This window comes from Camelus dromedarius, chromosome 1, assembly GCF_036321535.1.
Source record: "Camelus dromedarius isolate mCamDro1 chromosome 1, mCamDro1.pat, whole genome shotgun sequence".
Taxonomy (NCBI): Eukaryota; Metazoa; Chordata; class Mammalia; order Artiodactyla; family Camelidae; genus Camelus; species Camelus dromedarius.
In genome coordinates this window covers 27,967,891-27,987,850 of record NC_087436.1, presented here as the reverse complement: position 1 = coordinate 27,987,850, position 19,960 = coordinate 27,967,891, and positions in this window count along the sequence as shown.

The following is a 19,960-nucleotide window of genomic DNA, read 5'->3' as shown; positions in this document are numbered from 1 at the left end:
CAAAATTTAAAATGCTTCATTTAACCACCTTTAATTGAACTATACAAATTATATACTGAATTCATCAATCATTCCAAACCCAAGTCATTATTTCCAAAATTGCTGCCCTTTAAGTGACTTCTGTTACTTGGGCTCCTCTGGCACACACACCTGGTTGCACCAGGCCATGTGATCTCTGTGGGGCCTTTCTTCCTGCTGAGCTCTGTGTTTGCACAGTGTTGAGATAAGTTTCCTGAGCATACAGAACAGAAAGGGAAAAGTTTTATTTAAAGAAATTGTCATATAACATCATTAAAGAGTTCATTTTAAATGGTTAGAAATTAAATGGGCTAATTTTTGCATGTACAATTCAGTGACTTTTAATATGAATTTGGGGTGATTCCCTAAGAGCAACAAGTGCCTCCAAATTAATCATTCCCCGAACAAAGTGTATTTAATACATTTCGTAGGAGAACAAAATTCTGTTTGTGTATAAAACAGAAACAATGGGTTTTTCGAAAGGATGTTCTTCTCAATATAGCTTAATAAAGAGGTGATCAAATTTTGTGTTCTGAGTTCTCATTGTGACATAATTCAAATTTAACTGTCTGAAGAAAGAAATATTTTAATACAGTTACAAGAGTTACATGTCACTCCCCATATATATGGAGAATGTATACTTCTCCATATGAAACATTTTAAACAGTTCTTATAATGATTTTATCCTGATTTTACCAACTAGATTCAGGACTAAATGTTCTGTGAAGAGAACATAATAATCTTGTATACACAGTACTAGTAACGTTGACTATAGAGCTAAGTATGTAGTAGTCCCTAGTAGATATATTTTTGGATAAAAATGATCTATGTGAAGCAAGATAAACTGATCTTTAATAAATTTTCCTCAACTATTAAATATCTCATATGGCATTCTGACAATAACTGAATGTCAGACACAGATTAAGACATTTGAGAGCAGATATTATTTGTTAATGCTATGAGTCCAAGTATATAAATAACCTTAATTAATAAATAAGTAACCTTAGTAAAAGTACATCACCACATATTTTAAATAAACTTTAATTTGGAATTTTTAGAATGTTTTTGAGATTTATAGAAAAATTGCAAGATATTACAACCAGTTCTCATTTACCCTGCACCAAATTTCCTTTATTATTAAAATCTTATATTGGTATGGTACATTTGTCATAATAATGAATTAACTGACTCATTATCATTGACAAATCTATACGTTAGTCCTAGTTCCTTAGATTTTATCGAATGTCATTTTCTGTTAGAGCATCCTATGCAGAATACAGCATGACATTTAGTTGTCAGATCTCTGAAGTCTTATCTGTGATGGTTTCTCAGACTTTCCTGGTTTTTAATGACCCTGACATTTTTGAGAGTAGGTATTTTATATAATGCTCCTCAATTGGGATTTGTCTAATGTTTTTTTTTTCATGAGTACCCTGGGGTTGTGAATTTGGGGGAGGAAGGTCACAGAGGAAGCGTGACATTTTCTTTACCTCATATCAAGGGTACGTGCTATCAACAAGATTTATCACTGTTGATGCTAACCTTGGTCACCTGGCTGAAGCAGTTTGTCGGGTTTCTCCAATGTGAAATTACTCTTTATTCTTTTCCTTCTTCCAAAATATACTCTTTCCAAGGAAGTCACTACAGGCAGTCCACACATATGGAGTGGGGAGGTCTGTGCTCCCTCCCTGAGGGCACAGTATCCACATATGTGTTTGGAATTCTGTTGCATTAGAGATTTATCTCTATCCTTCTGTTATTCATTTATTTAACTGTTTATTTATATCAGGGTGGAATCAAGCATGGGTTATAATTCAGTTCAGCTTTATTGATTTAGTTGATCAAATTGTTTCCCTGCTTTGGCTGTTGGGAGCTCTTTCTGTGGAATTCTCTGTTGAATTCCTAGAACTTTTACAAACCTCCATCACTTGTGTGTAGGGTTTTTTGCCTTTTAATTTATTTTCTTCTTTTTTGAGCTTTTCCTCATTTTCTGGCATGGTAAGGTGCTCCAGGCTCATCTTACATATCTCCTGTCCTATCCTAAGATTAGTCATTTCTTCAAGGTGCCCTGTTTTTTTATTTACTAAAGAGTGGAATCAGAAGCCAAGGTTCAGGTGCTAGGGGTACTTATTACAACGAGCATGTCATTGTTTCTAGGCCCTCTCAACAGACAGACAAGGAAATATATGTGTGAATACTAACCTCCGTGTACATATAAATCCATAAATATTTCTCTAAGTATACATCTGAACTTATAATAGTTTAACATGAATTCATACTGAGATCTTTAACTCTGTTTGATTACTCTATGGGATATTCTGGCTTCTTCCTCTTGCTTCTCTGTAAGCTCTCACTGAAATAGTGGAAAAACGTGGCTTTCACTGTCAGTCATCCATTTACTCATTTTTCAACATATATAGCAATATCAGAATTCTTCATCCCTAACCTTATGTGGCACGCCATTATCAGCTCGAGTACAGTGCTGACGTGAAGCTTCTTTTGTCTTTAAATTTACTTATGCTGTTCATTTCCAAAGTGTACTTGGTCAACCCATTTTCCCCTGTTCCCTTCAGCATGGTTATTTCAGACACTTTTAACACAGTTACGTGTTTTGCCCTATTCTACATTCCTTCCTGGGATCCCTCAGCCTCCTAAATAATTTTTTAAATTTGCATACATTAAGGTTTGTACTGTAAGATACTACTCATTTTGACCAATGGACAATGTCATGTACTCACAAATACAATAACATAACATAACAGGGATAGTTACCACTTTAAAACATCCCCTGTGTTTCACCCATTCAGATTTACTCTGACAATGAGAAATCCCTGGGAACTATCAGTCTTTTTATTGTCTCCACGGTTTGGACATTTTCAGGTTATTATATAAGAAGAACTATATAATTTGTAGTCTTTTTAATTTGGCTTCTTTCACTTAGCAATATGCATGTACTGTTGATCCGCAACTTTTTGTAGCTTAATAACTCATTTTTATTTCTCAATAATATTCCATTTTATTTTTGTGCCACATATTGTTTATCCATTTATCTATTAATACTTATTGGTGTCTTCCTTTTTTAATAATTATGAATACAGCTGCTATAAATATTCATGTGTAGATGTAACATTTCAAATCAGTTGGCTAAATATCTAGGATCATAACTGCAAGATCATATGGCAAGACTATGTTTAGCTTTCTAAGAAACTGCCAAATTGTCTTCCAAAGTCTTGCATTTTGTATTTCCTCTAGCAGTAAATTAGAGTTCCTGTTGGCCTGCGTCCTTGCCAGAAATTGGTAATATCAATATTTTTTTTAAATTTTAGACATTGTAATAGTTATATAGCTGTGTTTCATTGTTGTTTTAATTAAAAATTCCCTAATAACTTATGATGTGGAGCAACTTTCATACTTCATTTTCCAACTGTTTATATTCTTTGGTGATGTCCCTAAAGTACTCTTTTGCTTATTTTAAATTTGGTTGCTTATTTTCTTATTGTTGAGGTATAAAATTTCTCTGCATATTTTGATTCTAAGACCTTTATCAAAAATGTCTTTAGAAAATACATTCTCCCAGTCTGTGGCTTGACTTTTGATCCTAATAACTGTGTATTTCAGAGAACATAAATTTTTAATTTTAATGAAATTCAACTTTCCAATTTTTTTTATATGAATGTCACTTTTCAGTTTGTATCTAAAAATTCATCATCAAAGTCATGGTCATCTAGGTTGTCTCCTTTGTTTTCTACTAAGAAATTTGTGTTTTTACCTTTTAATCTTAGATAATGATCAATTTTTGAGATAATTTTATGAAAGGTATAAAATTTGTGCCTAAGTTTATTCTTTGTTTTGAATATTAATATCCAATTCCTCTGGTAGCATTTGTTGAAAAGACTGTCCTTTATTGAATTGCCTGTGCTCCTTTGTCAAAGATCAGCTGTCTATATTTGTGTTGTGTATTTATGAGCTTTTTTTTCTGTTCCATGGATCAGTGTTTCAATTGTTTCCCCAAACCAGCTGTCTTGACTAATGTAGCTTTATACAAGTTCTTGAAACTGATAATGCAAGTCCTTTAATTTTTTTCACCTTTAGTATTTTGTTGGCTATTCTGGGTCCCTAGCCTTTCCATATAAACTTCACAATCAGCTTGTCAATATCCACAAATAAAAATGTGTTGTCATTTTGACTGAGATGGTGCTGAACCTATAGATCAGTTGGGAAAAACCGACACATAACAATACCGAGTCTTCCAAACCATAAGCATGAAATATCTCACCAGTTCTTTACACCTTCTTTTTCTCTTTCACTAGAATTTTGTAAATTTGTGTATTTTGATTCTGTACATATTTTGTTAGATTTACTCCTATGTAATTCATTGTTCTTGGTACTATTGTTATTGGTATTTTAGAATTTCAGATTCCGGTGGTTCATTGCTTGAATATAGGGAAGCGATTAAATTTTGAATATTAACCTTACATCTAACAACTTTACAGTACCTTTTTATTAGTTCCAAGAAATTTTTTCATCAGTTCTTTGGGATTTTTTTATATTATTTATGAAGAGAGACAGTTTTATTTATTTCTAATCTCTATACAATTTATTTACTTTTCTTGTGTAAATAGACTAACTAAAATGTTGAATAGGAGTGGTGAGAGACATGATATCTTTGTATTGTTTCTGATCTTAGGGATGAAGCATCTGGTTTCTCACCATTACGTTTGATATTAGCTGTAGGGTTGTAGATGTATTATTTCAAATGGATGGAATTCTCTCCTACTTCTAGTTTTCTGAGTTTTGTAAAATCATCAATGGGTGATATTTATTTTTTATATTATTGATCCAGTGGATTATATTGCTTGATTATTGTTGCTATAGTGTTGAACTGGCCTTATATAAGTGGAATAAATTCCACCTGGTCATGGTGTATAATTCTTTTAATCTAGTATTGAATTCAGTCTTGCTAATATTGTCTGAAGAATGTTTGCATCTATTTTCATGAAATACTGGTTTTCAATGAGCCTTTCTTGTAATGTCTTTATCTTATTTTGACATGAGAGTAATGCTGATGTCAGAATGAATTAGGAAGGGCTCACTTTGGTTTTATTCGTTGGAAAATGTTGTGAGGAATTAGTCGTCACATCTTCCTTAAATGTTTGGTAGAATTCACCAGTAAAAATATTTGAGTTTAATGCTTTCTTTTTTTGTAAGGCTATTAATTGTTGGTTCAATCTCTTGAGCAGATACAGCTCTATTGAGATTATCTATTTCGCCTTGTGTGTGTTTTGGTTGATTTTGTCTTTGAGGGAATTGGTCTGTCTCATCTGAGTTAGCATATTTGTGAACACTGAGTTATTAATAGTATTCTTTATCAACTCTTTAATGTCCATGAGATCATTAGTAATAACTACTTTCATTTTGATATTAATTTGTAATTTCTTTCTTGATTTCATTGGATAGCATGACTAGAGGTTTATCAGTTTTATTGATATTTTCAAAGGATTAGCTTTTACTTTCATTCATTTTATATTGATTTCCTGATTTCAAATTCATTGATTTCTACTCTTTTTTATTATTTATTTTCCTCTACTTAAGGTGGTCTTCTTTCCAAAATTTCCTAAGGCAGAGGCTTTGATTACTGATTTTAGATCTTTCTACTTTTCTAATATATGCATTTAATTCTAAAGCCTTAGAACTAATTTCTTATAAAGTTTGATTTTTTATGTTTTATATTTTTAAATAATTTTTAAAAATTTACTTGAGATTTCTTCTTTGACTCATGTATTATTTAGAAGTGTGTTATTTAATCTCTGAATATTTGGGATTTCCATCTTTCTGTTATTAATTTATAATTTAATTCCATGTAGTAAGAGCATACTTTGTTTTCTATTCTTTTAATATTTTAAGGTATATTTTATAGCTCAGAATGTGTTTCCTTAGTGACTATTGCATATGAGCTTGAGAAAAATGTGTATTCTCCTGTTCTTGGGTGGAGTATTCTATAATTGTCAATTAGAGTATCTTGATTGATTGTGCTATTTACGTCAACTGTATCTTTTCTGATTTTTTGCCTGCTTGATCTATGAATTACTAAAAGAGGGAAGCTAAGGCATCCAACTATAATAGTAGGTTCGTCTATTTCTCTTTGCAGTTCTTTCAGTTTTGCCTCATGTACTTCGATTCTGTACTCTCAGACAGATGCATATTTAAGATTGTTATATCTTTTTGGAGAATTGACAAATTGACCCATTTATCATTATGCAACACTCCTCTTAATCTCCCATCATTTTTCTTGTTCTCAAATTTGTTTCATATGAAATTATTATAACAACTTCAGCTTTCATTTGATTAGTGTTAGCATGATAATATTTTGCCATTCCTTTACTTTTAACCAATGTGTTTATTTTACACTTAAAGTGGATTTCTAATTAAGATATAATTGGACCTTTTTAATCCACTCTGACAATCTCTGTCTTTAATTAGTATACTTATACATTCATGTATGGAGATTATTGATATAGTTGAATTAACTTCTAACATGTTACTATTTTTTTCCCTGCATTTGTTTTATGTTTCTGACATCTCTTCTTTAAATTGAGCCTTTTATATGATTCTTTCTTAGCATATCAGTATCCTTCTTTTTAAACATTTAGGTGGGTGCTCTCGGGTCTACAATACACATTTTTCTAACATAGCTTAATCTTCAAATAATGCTATACTGCTTCACAGTTAGTTCATGTGCTTTATAATAAAGTATTCCAAGTTCCTTTGCCTAAGCCTTTATGATTTTGATGTTATTCGTTTCACTGATACATATTATAAATTCTGAACCATTGTCACTATTTCTTTAATCAGAATTATCTTTTGATCAATTAAGAATAAAAAAAATGTTATTTTACCTCTATTCATTCTCTCATGTTCTTTATGTAAATCTATTTTTTCTTCTGAAACTAGAACTAAATAAATTAGACTATTTTCTTAAATAACTTTGAAGATCACTTCATTTTGAAATAGTATATTATCTTCCTTCTACAGAAAATTTAGCCAATACATCTTTGAATCATTTACCTTTTATATGTTCATTTTTTATTATTAATAAATATATCCAAATATAATTACAGAAGTCAATTTCTATTCTTCAGATAGTGAAAAAAGTGTTGTTCTAATTGGTGAAAGCATAGGTTTTATTAAAGGTGTTAAAAATATACAGAAGGTGAAATGATGTTTACACAGGAGATTAATGACTAGACCTCAGGACACATATTTGTTACAGATATGCAGGAACAGAGATGGTGTTCTCTCCATCTACCTCAGTTCTTCTGTTGTTGTTTGCTGTTCTAAATAAGAAAATTGTAGCCAGTAAACATTTTATCCTTTCAGGGTTCTGGTTTTTGTGGTTTATCTCTTTTCTACGTTTGTAATTTCCAATCTGGCAACCCATTTCTCTTTTCTCCTTGGAACGTAAACTAATGATCATTAAAAACAATGATTTGGCTTCCATATTTGAAAAAAATAGTTTGGATGAAGAAGAATAAGGATTAAATTGGGGATGGTTTGATCCTTTCACTAAGGCAGCATTAATTTAAAAGTACCTCTCTTTGTAACCCAAAATATAGTTTATTTTGTCATTTTTTTCCCTTATGAATTTTCTAGTCAGCCAGTTTGAAAAGACAATCCAGTTCTTTACTCCAAAACAGCATAAGCTTTATAAGCTTTCTGTAATGTTCACATCTGGGTTTTTTTTGTTGTTTTTTTTCCCCCCAAGCATTCTAAGTAAACATTTGTGAAAACTCTTTTCCTGAGATATGGTGAACTAGTTGGATGGCACACAATGACTGGAGATCTCCGTTTCTCATTAAGTATCTTTGTTTACAGCATCATTTAGTTTAGTCATTGTTTTTCATGATGTATTTTGTGGTGAATTGTCACCCTTAATATTCTTTTTTTGGTATTGAATGTCTCCATGGGTCATGAATGGGATAGTAAGTACCAGACAGTCTGACTCCAGAAAAGTAGAAAGCTTTTATAAAAGGATTTCTATTTACTGCAAGATTTCTATTAGTGCACAATGGCCAAATAAAAAAATACAGTCAGCAAGAATAATAGTGTATAAAGTTGTGGCATAGTGCACTAGACATATATAGAATACTTCAATAAGTATAATGATTTTTATTTGTTAGCATTAATTTATTAAAAGAAAATAAGCATGCATACCAAATCCCTAATTTACAGGTTAGCTAAAATTTAAAAAAGAAAAAGTTAAAGATTCTTGTCATACAAAGTTATATATTTTTAAAATCTCAACTTTCAGAGATCAATTATATGGATTAATATTAAGCTATTAAGATAATTAATTTATATTTCTTATTTGGATATAAAGAGACTGAAAATCACTTTATTAACCAAGGTTGAAATATCCAGAAGTTTAGAAATCTTTCTACTTCTATTTAATACTTACTGCTCTTAAGTTATCATATGTATTCTTTGTAGCTTCACACATGTAGCCTACATTTCCCATTACCTCAAATAATACTTATTTTTGATTTGTTAACCTATCAGTTCCATAAGGACTCTTCAGAAATATTTAGTTTTATAAGATAGTAGATTCCCAGAAAAAATTTAATGATCTGAAAAAAATATTTAATAAAAAATCACAGAAAAACAAATACACTTTAAAGCTAATTTGGTCTCATATGGTATCATATTATTGTATTGTTACACACATACCAATATTTATGTAAGAGAGGAGCTGAATGATATTGTGGCAAAATTCCAAAAATAATCATTATCTGTGCACTTTGATACAGAAAAGAGAGGTTAAAAATTCATTAAAGCTCTGAATTAATATTCCTTGAAATATATTACAACTATAGAAATTAACTATAATTTTATAACAGTCTGTACTAAATGAATAGCCTAGATATTTCTCCATACCCTTTATCCACTTCTTTCATCTGTTCTTTGGATAAGTACTGTATAAGTCAGGGTTCTCTGGAGAAACGGATCAACATAATGTGTGTGTGTGTCTGTGTGTGTGTGTGTGTGTGTGTGTGTTCTCAAAACAACATAAAGTGTAAAGAAAGATTAGCTAAACTTTGCTTAGGTGATAAAGAACCATTATTGTCTAGGTTTAATGCAGCCACTTACCTAAGTTGCTTTCATATATAAATATGAATTGGCTTGTAGAATTATGGAAGATGGCAAGTCTGAAAACTGTAGGGTGGGCTGACAGGCTAGAGAACTGCAGTTGAGACCCAAAATCAGTCTGCTGCGGACTTCCTTTTGCTGAGGGTGGGAGATTGGGATGGTGATCTTTTGTTCTTTTCAGATAGTCAGCTGATTAGAGTAGACCCACCCACATTATTTAGGGCATTCTGCTTTACTCACAGTCCACTGATTTAAGTGTAATATTGTCCAAAAACACTCACAGAAACATCAAGAATATTTGACCAAATATCTGGTTACTATAACCCAGAAAATTTGACACATAAAATTAACCATTATAAGTACATTTGTGTATTTGTGACTATACAATGAAACAACTAGTGTATTCACTGATTGCCAAAAAAAGGGTGTGTGGTGGGGGGGATAAACACAAAATGCTGTGATATATCTTAATTATTTTTTCCCAATTTTTCAAACAGTTAGATCCAACTTTTCTCTCATTTGCACAACAGGCTTTGTAAGTTCTTAAAAAATTTGTAACGTGTAAAAGAAAGATTAGCTAAACTATAATTAGGTAATAGAGAATCATTATTGCCTAGATTTTAATGCACTTACCTAAGTTGCTGTATCACACACCTCTAAATAAACTCTAAAATCCCTTCTTATATAAGCTATATAGTGCTATTCCCTTTCAGTTCAGAAATGTTTATGGTAAAATTTGATAAAGTTATTTCTCAAATATTTCATTAGCAAGAAAGATAATCAACTTGAGTAAATTTGCAGGATCTGGATATTAGTTTATTCCAACATATTTAATCATATTACCCTGTTAAGGAAAATGGCAACTGATACGAAGTTGAGAATTTTAGTGGAAGATAGCTATGGGAAACTGTGAATTTCTAAATCTCTGTAAACATACCTCTTTTCCTACACTTTGTCTTACACTTGATGCTGAGTGTTGATTAGATAGATGTCTTAATGTTTCCATCCTTTAAATAACAAAGAAACAATAGCTGATTGTAATAATTACTTAAAATGCCCTGGAGACTGTTAAACATTGACAGGCACAATTAATTATCAAAGAGACAGTGTAAGGCTTGAGTAAGATCATTATGTCATAATTTAAGTGGGATATTTTTAAGGCAGATTTGATATACTTCATCTACAAGGCTAGGAAAGAGAAGGAAAGTCATGAAAAGGAGATCATCCATTTATATGGCAGTATCTAGTGTAAGAAATTTGTGCAAATTAACATAGTGTGTGTTGGGTACTTGGTGGAGAGAATCTCACACTTTTTCTGAACTATCGAGACACAGTTTGGTAATGGCAGAAGGCATAGAACTTTAGGAATGATACTGCTGAGAAAAACATAGTATTTATTGGTTTTGCGTTATAGCAGTCCTGAATGTAATTCCTTGAATTAAGTGTAGGACAACATAACTCTCTCCACGTAATAGAGAAAACCAAAACTAAATTGCACTATTTGAGGCTTTCAGTTCCAGTTGTTGCTTCATGTCTTTCTGGCCCAGGGATTGATGACTAAGACAGAAGATAGGTGGTGAATATTATTTTATTTTGAATCATTGGGCTGGCCATTAGAATGTCCTTTGAATTACCAAATGACTGGCAACCTCAGTAATGCAATGCATAGAGTGGAGAAGCCACTATACCAAGCAATACATCAACCTAAATGTGTAGAAGCCCTGGTCCACCAATTGCAAGGTGGTGATCTTGGGGATTTTAAATAATTTAACTAAACTTCCACTTTTCTTCTCTGTAAGATGCAGTTCATAATATCTCCTGTATAGAGTTAATATAAAGATTATATTGGATAAGCGTGAAAGATGTTGACGCTTTGTCTATAGTGTCAGGCTTTTAACAATATTTGCTGAGACCCCATGTTCCAGGAACTGGACATACAGCAATAACCAAAATAGTCAAAGCCTCTGTCCTTGCAGAGCTTTCATTTCCTGTGGAGAAATGAGGATAAAAATAAACAAATAGATAATACATTTAGTAATAAACAAGAATTACAATGAACAAAAATGAAGCAGGGTAAGGGGAATGGGCACAGCTGTCTCTCCAGAACTGTGTGTGTAGGGGTGGTTGATTCTGTTTAATGTGGAGTGCTCAGGGACTACTGTAATGATGAGGTGTGGCTGGATGAGGTGTAAAAGCCCAGATAGAGGAGAGCGAATAGTGAGTAATCAACAGAGAGCCCATGTGCCTGGGACATGGGGAGCAAAGGAAGAGAGGAGGAGATGAGGGCAGAGCCACTAAGGGGTTAGAAGACTTCAGGCCACTCTGAGGAGCATGGTTCCACTGAAGGTCATGGGCAGCTACGGAAGGTTTTGAGGAGAGAAAGGCATCATCCAGAACATAGTTTGAGAGGTTCACTCTGGCAGCTCTACTGAGAATAGCCTGGAGAGAAGAAAGGGCAGACACACTTCCTAAGTGTTCACTGTTACTGTATCACTGTCATCATTTAAAATACTATACAATCGACACACAATTCTTTTTTGCAAGTAAACTAAAATAAATGCCACAATATACAATGTAGGGTATAGCAAGTTTTATTTGTTCATTTAGCATATTTCGCCTCTTTGTTCATACTTTGTCCTGTAATAAAATGTCTACTTTTGGTAGCAGGTACAGCAACAGCAGCCAAACCTGTGATGGAAGTGGAAGCAGTGTTTCTGTGTAGCTTTTCATATTCTACTCTCAGTGTTTCTGTAGATTTCTTATTTCTTTTTTCAGATGAGCTAGACAAGAAGAGGTCTATCAATTCACACTTCTGGTTTCACTTATTGTGAATCACCTGAAACAGCACCTCCCTCTTGTTTTTTCTTTGCCATTATCTATATCCTGCAATTATTTTTTCATGTCTTTTTTTTTTCCACACCAAAGGGATTTTACAAAGACATGAGTGATTTTATATGCAGCAACAATGATGTCTATTCTGTCAAAATATAAAGCTATATAGCTATCTAGTTGTATTATTATGAATGTTTAAGATTTGAAACCTAAAACATGTAATTTAAGTCCACTGGCAACGGTGAAAATGTATGCACCATTATTTGTATACTTATTTAGCCAAAGATCAATAAATGCTCAATGATACTTCTCTATAGACTTAGACTTAATCCATGGCTTTCTAAAAACCGTCTCCTGAGACTTTTCACCACAGAATCAATATTCACGTCTATCCTCCTGCTGACTGATTTATGCTTTGTTATAGACTGCACCCCAGCAACTTAAATGCAGCCCATAAAGCAGGTAACCACCAATCTATGCACTAGTAGTATTTGGGAAGTTTACATTTAATTACTAATAGGAAGCCAGGTGGGAACAAAAGTAATTTGTTATTCGTTGTTATATTAATATTGCCGAATGTTAAAGAAATAGACTCAAAATCGACTTGATTCACTCACTTGAATGTGAGGTGCTAACCTTCTTTAATAAAATACTATAGAAACTTCTAATGTGAAAGTAGACAAATGATTTTAATATTCAAAAATAGTCCACCAATTAGTTTCTTCTTGGGCTGCAATTTGTACACCATGATGTGTGTATTGTTTTTGTGTCTTTTCATGGATTCACTTAATACATATGCTTGAATTTCTTTAACATATTTATGTAAATTTGTGTGTGAAAGAACTAACAAGTTTGGGAACATAAAATGGAAGCAGTAAAGAAACTACACAATGTTTTCTTTTTTTAAATCCTTTCCCTCCCTCCCTCCCTCCTCCTTCTTTCCTTCCTTCATTTATTTTCTTTCTTTCCTTCTTCCTTCCTTTCCTCCTTCCTTTCTTCTTCCTTCCTCTCATCTATCTTTGCTTCCTTCATTCCTTCCTCCCTCTCTCCCTCCCTATAACCCCTTTCTTTCTTTCATGGAAAGTCATGTTATGTTATATATGTTTTGATTAATAAGTATGACAGGCAGGATTGTAAAGGAAATTTATATATGAAATCTTTACAATTAGAGTTGTTTTAGGCTCTAATTCTGCATAATAATAATGACTTTTTTATAGCAGTGGATAAAACAGAGAGTGTTATGATTCAGGACCTACCTTATTTGAACACACACACAGAAGGGGTATCATGTTAAAGACCTGGCATTGGTAGCATCTCAGAACAACGTGCTTCAAGGTGTACTGTCTTGCTGGGTGAGATGCTGGGTCCCTACTAATGAGAATTTGATGTAGGAATCAAAGGGGTAGCAACAGATTTGTCCCTCTGTCTTAGTCAGCCTGGGCTGCCATAACAAAATACCATAGAGTGGGTAGCTTAAACAAAAGACATTTATTTTCTCACAGTTCTAAAGGCTGGAAACCTGAGATCATGGTCAGGTTCTGGGGAGACCCTCTTCTTGGCTTGCAGATGGCTGTCTTCTTGCCATCTCCTCACATCACTTTTCGTAGGTGCTTGTGGGTGGAGAAAGAGCAAACTGTCTGGTGTCTCTCCTTTGAACAGCACTTTAATCATCAGGGGCTCACCCTCATAACTTCATCTAAACTTAATTACCCCTCAAAGGCAGAATCTGGGGGAGACACAAACATTCAGTTTGTAACGCTGTCTGAAAATTCCCTGTGATTCACTGTGCATTCCTGGAATCCTGCAGATGCAGATATTCGTGTCTATTACATAAGGAAAATTAGCTAGAAATAACTGACTCCTAATTAGTAGCTTAAGATCCTGTAACTCTGAACAGAGGTTCTTAGCCAGTCAGTTTTATTTCTTCTTCTTAGGGATACACAGAGAAGAGAAATCAAACATTATAAGAGAAGTAGTTGAAAGGAAATAATAAGATTCTTTAGTAACTATGAACCAGGGTATTGCTTTTTAAGTAAGCAAATTAAAAGGCTTTCACAAAGAACATAAGACATGTAAAAGGAATGGCAAAGAACAGAAATTCTGGAAAATGCTTGCTTGCTAAAGTAGACAGTTCCCTTTTGGTGATATTCTTCTAGAAGTTAATAGAATTTCAGGTAAGTCCAGCTGTTTATTTTATGAGTATAACTGATTTAAGTAAACAAAGATAACTGCGGTTTATTGTAAGAGAGTAAAGCACCATTCCATTCCAATGAGCTTTAAGCATTTAATGTTCCTTAAAAATTAAAGTGTTTATTGGAATACGAAAATAACCAAATGGCTGAGCATTTTGATTATGCATCTATGGCCAATTCATATTATTTAAATTATGCAAAGCTATTTTCATCAGGACATGTAATCCAAACAGACTTGCCATTTAATAACAAGGAGAACAGAATTCAATGGAAGCTCAAACCCTCTTCAGGAGATCATTTCTAATTTCTTCTTCAAAATTGTATGCTAAACATAAGCTTTCACCTTCCTTCCCTCCCAAAGTAATTTAGCTGAATAAACAAAAGGAAAGAGTGAGAAACCCATAAAAGCAATGAAAGTAAAAGAGCGTATTGTCAACAGCCTATCTTTAAATGGCACTCTGCTGTAAAAGACTGAGATAGAGTTCGTCTGGTGAAGTCTGCAAACCACAGAGTCACAGGAGAGGATGAGTGTGGCAGTGAGGGCTCTTCTTCCCAAGTGATCCCCCAGAAAAGATGGCATTTGTAGATGGCCAGGACTGAGAATAGGAGAAAGACGGGGCCACAGTTAGAGTAATTAATTGGATGGCTATGGGAAGTTTGGACCCAGGATTTCTTTTAAGCCTTCATCCTGTAGCCCCAGGTGTAACTTCAGGAAGTACTTTATAAATAACGTGGTGATGCTTCTCTGTGTCTTCTTACTATGTGTGGCAGTACAAGAAAGAAACAGGAAAAGGCTACTTTGAACCTTATCAATAATTATGGTAGAAAGCACACAAAGAAAGAGAGAAGGTTTAAAAATTAGGTGTATTATAAAATACAAACCCAGATTAAATCTTTATTACTTTTTTATTCATGTGGCTGATGCCTATTTTCTCTACGAACAGTCTAACTGGGAAGCACTGTTTAAATATCCCCTGCCCACTTAACCACACAGCCACAACCAAGTCATACACAGAGTGGAAAGAGATGTGAAACAGACTTTCAAAACTGGATAGAAATAGTATGCTTGCAATTAAGAAGCCAGTCCTTTCTTAACTGCAAGCATATTTATGTCTATGTGACTCTATGTCTATTTGCAATGTAATTTATGTCTATGAGTAATTACAAATCATCAGTTCATTTGGCAAAAAATGAGAATAAACAGGAAAACCATATGAATTAAACAACTGATCTGGGAAGAAGCAGAGACAAAGTAGAAAAAAAAAACTTGAATTATTTCCTCAAGAGAATCTGCAGAGAGTTTGGGGTAGTGTTGAAATATCAAGAAATATCAGCCAACGAAAAAACAGAATAATAAGGGAACAAGAATCATTGTTGAAAAAATGAGCATAATTGATGTATGTGAAGTGGGATAATTCGACTTGAATGATGGTTAAATCCAGCCTCTCATTTGGTGGGACTTATAAATATTAGTTATTCTCACTTTGTAAGAAAGAAATATTTTAAGGTTATTTGAGAATTAAAATTAATTTCTGAAAATATAGAAATAGGATATAATTCCCTTATGCTAGTAGTAGAAAATATCATGAAATTTCAATCAATTCTGGAAAGTAAAGAGAAAAGAAACAAAAGATTGTAAGAAAGCTTAGCTTAACAAATAAGATATATAAAATATAGTAATGAGAAGAAGCCAAATGTGTTCAATCATTTTTCCTACTTCATCCCCCTCATTTCGCTCATCACTAAGCCCTTTTCGTCAAAACATTTTGAGGATCTTTTTTTTTTAATTGAAGTATAGGTGATTTACGATGTTGTGCGAGTTACAGATATACAGCAAAATGTTTCAATTGTATATGTATTATATATATAATATATATATTCTTTTTTAGATTATTTTCCATTATACATTATTATAAAATATTAAATATAGTTCCCTGTGCTATACAGTAGTTCATTTTTTTTTCTATTTTATATATAGTAGTGTATATCTGTTAATCCCAAACTCATAATTCATCCCTCTTTCCATTCCCCTTTGGTAACCATAAGTTTGTTTTGTGTGTCTGTAAGTCTATTTCTATTTTATAAGTTAATCCACTTGCATCATTTTTTAGATTCCACATATAAATGACACTTGTCTTATCTCTTTCTTACTTAACTTAGTGTAATAATCTCTAGGTCTGTTCATGTTGCTGCAAATGACATAATTTCATTCTTTTATGGCTGAGTAATATTCCATTATATGTATGTATCTATATACATCACATCTTCTTTATCCATTCATCTGTCAATGGCCATTAAGGTTGTTTCCAGGTCTTGACTACTATAAATATTGCTGCTATAATAAACATTGGGGTTCATGTATCTTTTCAAATTAGAGTTTTTGTCTTTTTTGGATATATGCCCAGGAGTGAGATCACTAGATCATATGGTGACTCTATCTTTAGTTTTTTAAGGGAAACTCCATACTGTTCTCTATAGCGGCTGCACCAATTTACATTCCCACTAACATTGTAGGAGAATTTCCTTTTCTCCACATCTTCTCCAGCACTTACTTGTAGACTGATGATGGCCATTCTGACTGGTGTGAGGTGACATCTCATTGTAGTTTTGATTTGCATTTCTCTAATAATTAGCAATGTTGAGCATCTTTTCATGTGCCTGTTGGCCATCTATATGTCTTCTTTGGAGAAATATATATTAAAATCTTCTGCCTACTTTTTAAATTCAATTGTTTGGTTTTTTGGATATTGAGCTATATGAGTGTTTGTATATTTTGGAAATTAATTCCTTGTCAGTCTCATCATTTACAAATATTTTCTCCCATTTTGTAGGTGGTCTTTTCATTTTGTTTATGGTTTCCTTTGCTGTGCGAAAGCTTTTCATTTTAAGTAGGTCCCATTTATTTTTGCTTTTATTTTTATTATGCTAGGAGATGGATCCAAAAAAATACAATTGTGATTTATGTCAAACAGTGTTCTGACTATGTTTTCCTCTAGAAATTTTATAGTATCTGGACTTACATTTAGGTCTCTAATACATTTAGAGTTTATTTTTGTATATAGAGTTAGAGGATGTTCTAATTTCATTCTTTTAACAGTAGCTGTCCAGTATTCTAAGCACAACTTATTGAAGAGACTATATTTTCTCCACTGTACATTATTGCCTCTTTCATCATAGATTAATTGATCATAAGTGTGTGAGTTTATTTTGGGCTTTCTATCCTGTTCCATTGATCTATGTGTCTGTTTTTGTGCCAGTATCATACTGTTTTGATTACTGTCGCTTTATAGTATAGTCTGAAGTCAAGGAGCATTATTCCTCCAGCTCTGTTACTCTTTCTCAAGATTCTTTGCTATTCAGGGCCTTTTGTATTTCCATACATAATCTAAAATTGTTCTAGTTCTGTGAAAAATGCCATTGGTAATTTATAGGGATTGCATTGAATCTGTGGAATATCCAAATTTTAAACAGAAAACCCCACCATTTTTAAAGATAGAGACTTTTATTTTGTTATTTTTAAATATACAATAACTTTCAAAAATATATTTATAAAAATGATACAAGTTTTGAACATAGAAGTCTATAAGGTTTGACCAAAGAATACTAAATGAATAAAAATATAAAAAGTGGCACACAATCTGTGGCCAACTCAAATATTTATTAGAAAAGATAAATTATATATTATTTATACTGTTAGCTAAAAGGTCATATATTCTTTATGCTGCAAACAATACTACATTGCTATTTATTTTGCTTAAAATGGTAAATAATTGACTAAAACAGTATTATTGAGAGGAACTTCTGAGGCAGGAAGGTACTATGCAAAAAAAGCAGCATACATAAAGAAAGCTGCAACTATAAGAGTCTATATGCTTCACATTTTTGTATGAGGGAGCATGACTGGTCTCCCACAGAGAAACATGACAAGGTGTGCAAGGATGTGCAAGGCACTATCCAAATGTGGACAGTTTGGACAGTGAAAGCCATTATCAAGGGGACACTGTATGATCTGAGAAGCAGTGCCAGCCCCAGACTGTGCCCATGGCAGTGACTTCCTCCACCTCTGCCTATTTGCTAGTAGCAGTGAAATCTCTTTTCCATGCCTACTGTTCATGATTGCTATCCACTCAGCTTTGGACCTCTTTATCCCTTGTGATATTTAGTTAATCAAAAGTTAGTCAAAATGGTCCCGGAAGGACAATTCTGAAACTCAAGTTATTAGAAAATTAATATGGATGTGCCTTTTTTTGAACCCAGAGCTCATAGTAAGTCTAAGCTACAGTTACAGATGGAATTCAAGCCTAAAAGTAATGTTTTAATTACATCCTTAATGACCACATCTGCTCACACTTTATCCCTGGTATTCACGAGGGTACCCACAGCTTTATATGTGAACATCCCCTCTCTGAATATGCCCTGCCAAACTGCTGAAGATAGCAGTTTGTAGTGAGGAACAAGAAAATAATTTCTATAAGTTTACATCCTTCATTCAAGTTTGTGTCTTCTCTATGAAACTATAGTTAATGCATTTGCTATAATTCCAGGTTAAAATTATATCTAGTCATTGTCTCAGTACATACAAAAATATTTTTACATGCTTAGTTAGGGAGGGGTATTATGCACCATATATTTTCATATATAATTTTGATTCTCATACAGACTTTTGGGGTAGATAATATTAGTCTACTTTCTGAGTTGAAGATTCACAGTTTGAAACTTTAAGCAAATTACCAAGTTCTTACATCTACAAGGTGGCAGAGCCTGAATTTGAACATATTTTAGTCTGATGTCAAATGTACGCTCGTAACCACTTCATTATATTGCTTTGCAAAGTCTCCTGTGAGAGGAGATTTAAACTAGGCAAACAATCCCTTTAGGGAATGTGTCAGTGAATGTTTATGTTATTCAGAGGGACAGTGGATGACAGGGGGGTAAAGTAGAAGGTATAACTGTGTAAAACGTTCTTCTGCTTTAACTTTCCTACTGTTTCCTTTTGCACTGATCAAGTCATTTATTTGCCAAGTTAAAAAAAAAAAGCTTTCTGAAAAAAAATTCCCTCTTCGAAGTATCATGTGAGGGAAAAAAATGAGAAAAGAAAGATTAGCAAATGTAAAGTTTTTGACTGTTTTTCATACTGTTTGCTTGTATATTTTTTAAATAAAAATTTTTTAAAGTTATTTTTTATACATAGTAGTTCACCACCTATAAGTCTTAAGAAATAAACCCTCAGATTTTAAAGTATTTATGTATTTGCAAAACTAAAGTCTGGGTTAATATTTTTTTATTTATATATGTATTTTATTGAAGTATAGTCAGTTTACAACGTTGTGTCAATTTCTGGTGTACAGCATAATGCTTCAGGCATATGTGAACATACATATATTTATTTTCATAATCTATTGGATTAATATTAACAATATCAGTTATTAATATTAATAATAATATTGAGTTAGTATTGGCTTTGTAATCTATGGGTTAATATTTCATCTTCTGTTGGGTTAATATTTTATATAGCTTCTCATTGCAGCAATTATTGGTGTGATGACAGTAAACAATGGGCAGTCTTTATATGAAGAGGCAGCAGGTTCAGTGTTTAGACAGTTTCTTCAATATTGTGAGGAATTTAGCATGCTTATTTTTCTGAGAAGCTATATTTAGTTATTTCTAAATTAAGATGGTATTTTATTTTTTGTGAGCTTATCTAAAATGAAATTACCTTTGTGGTAAAATAGAATGGAATTCCATAAATGTTTAGAGAATGGCAAGAAACCAAT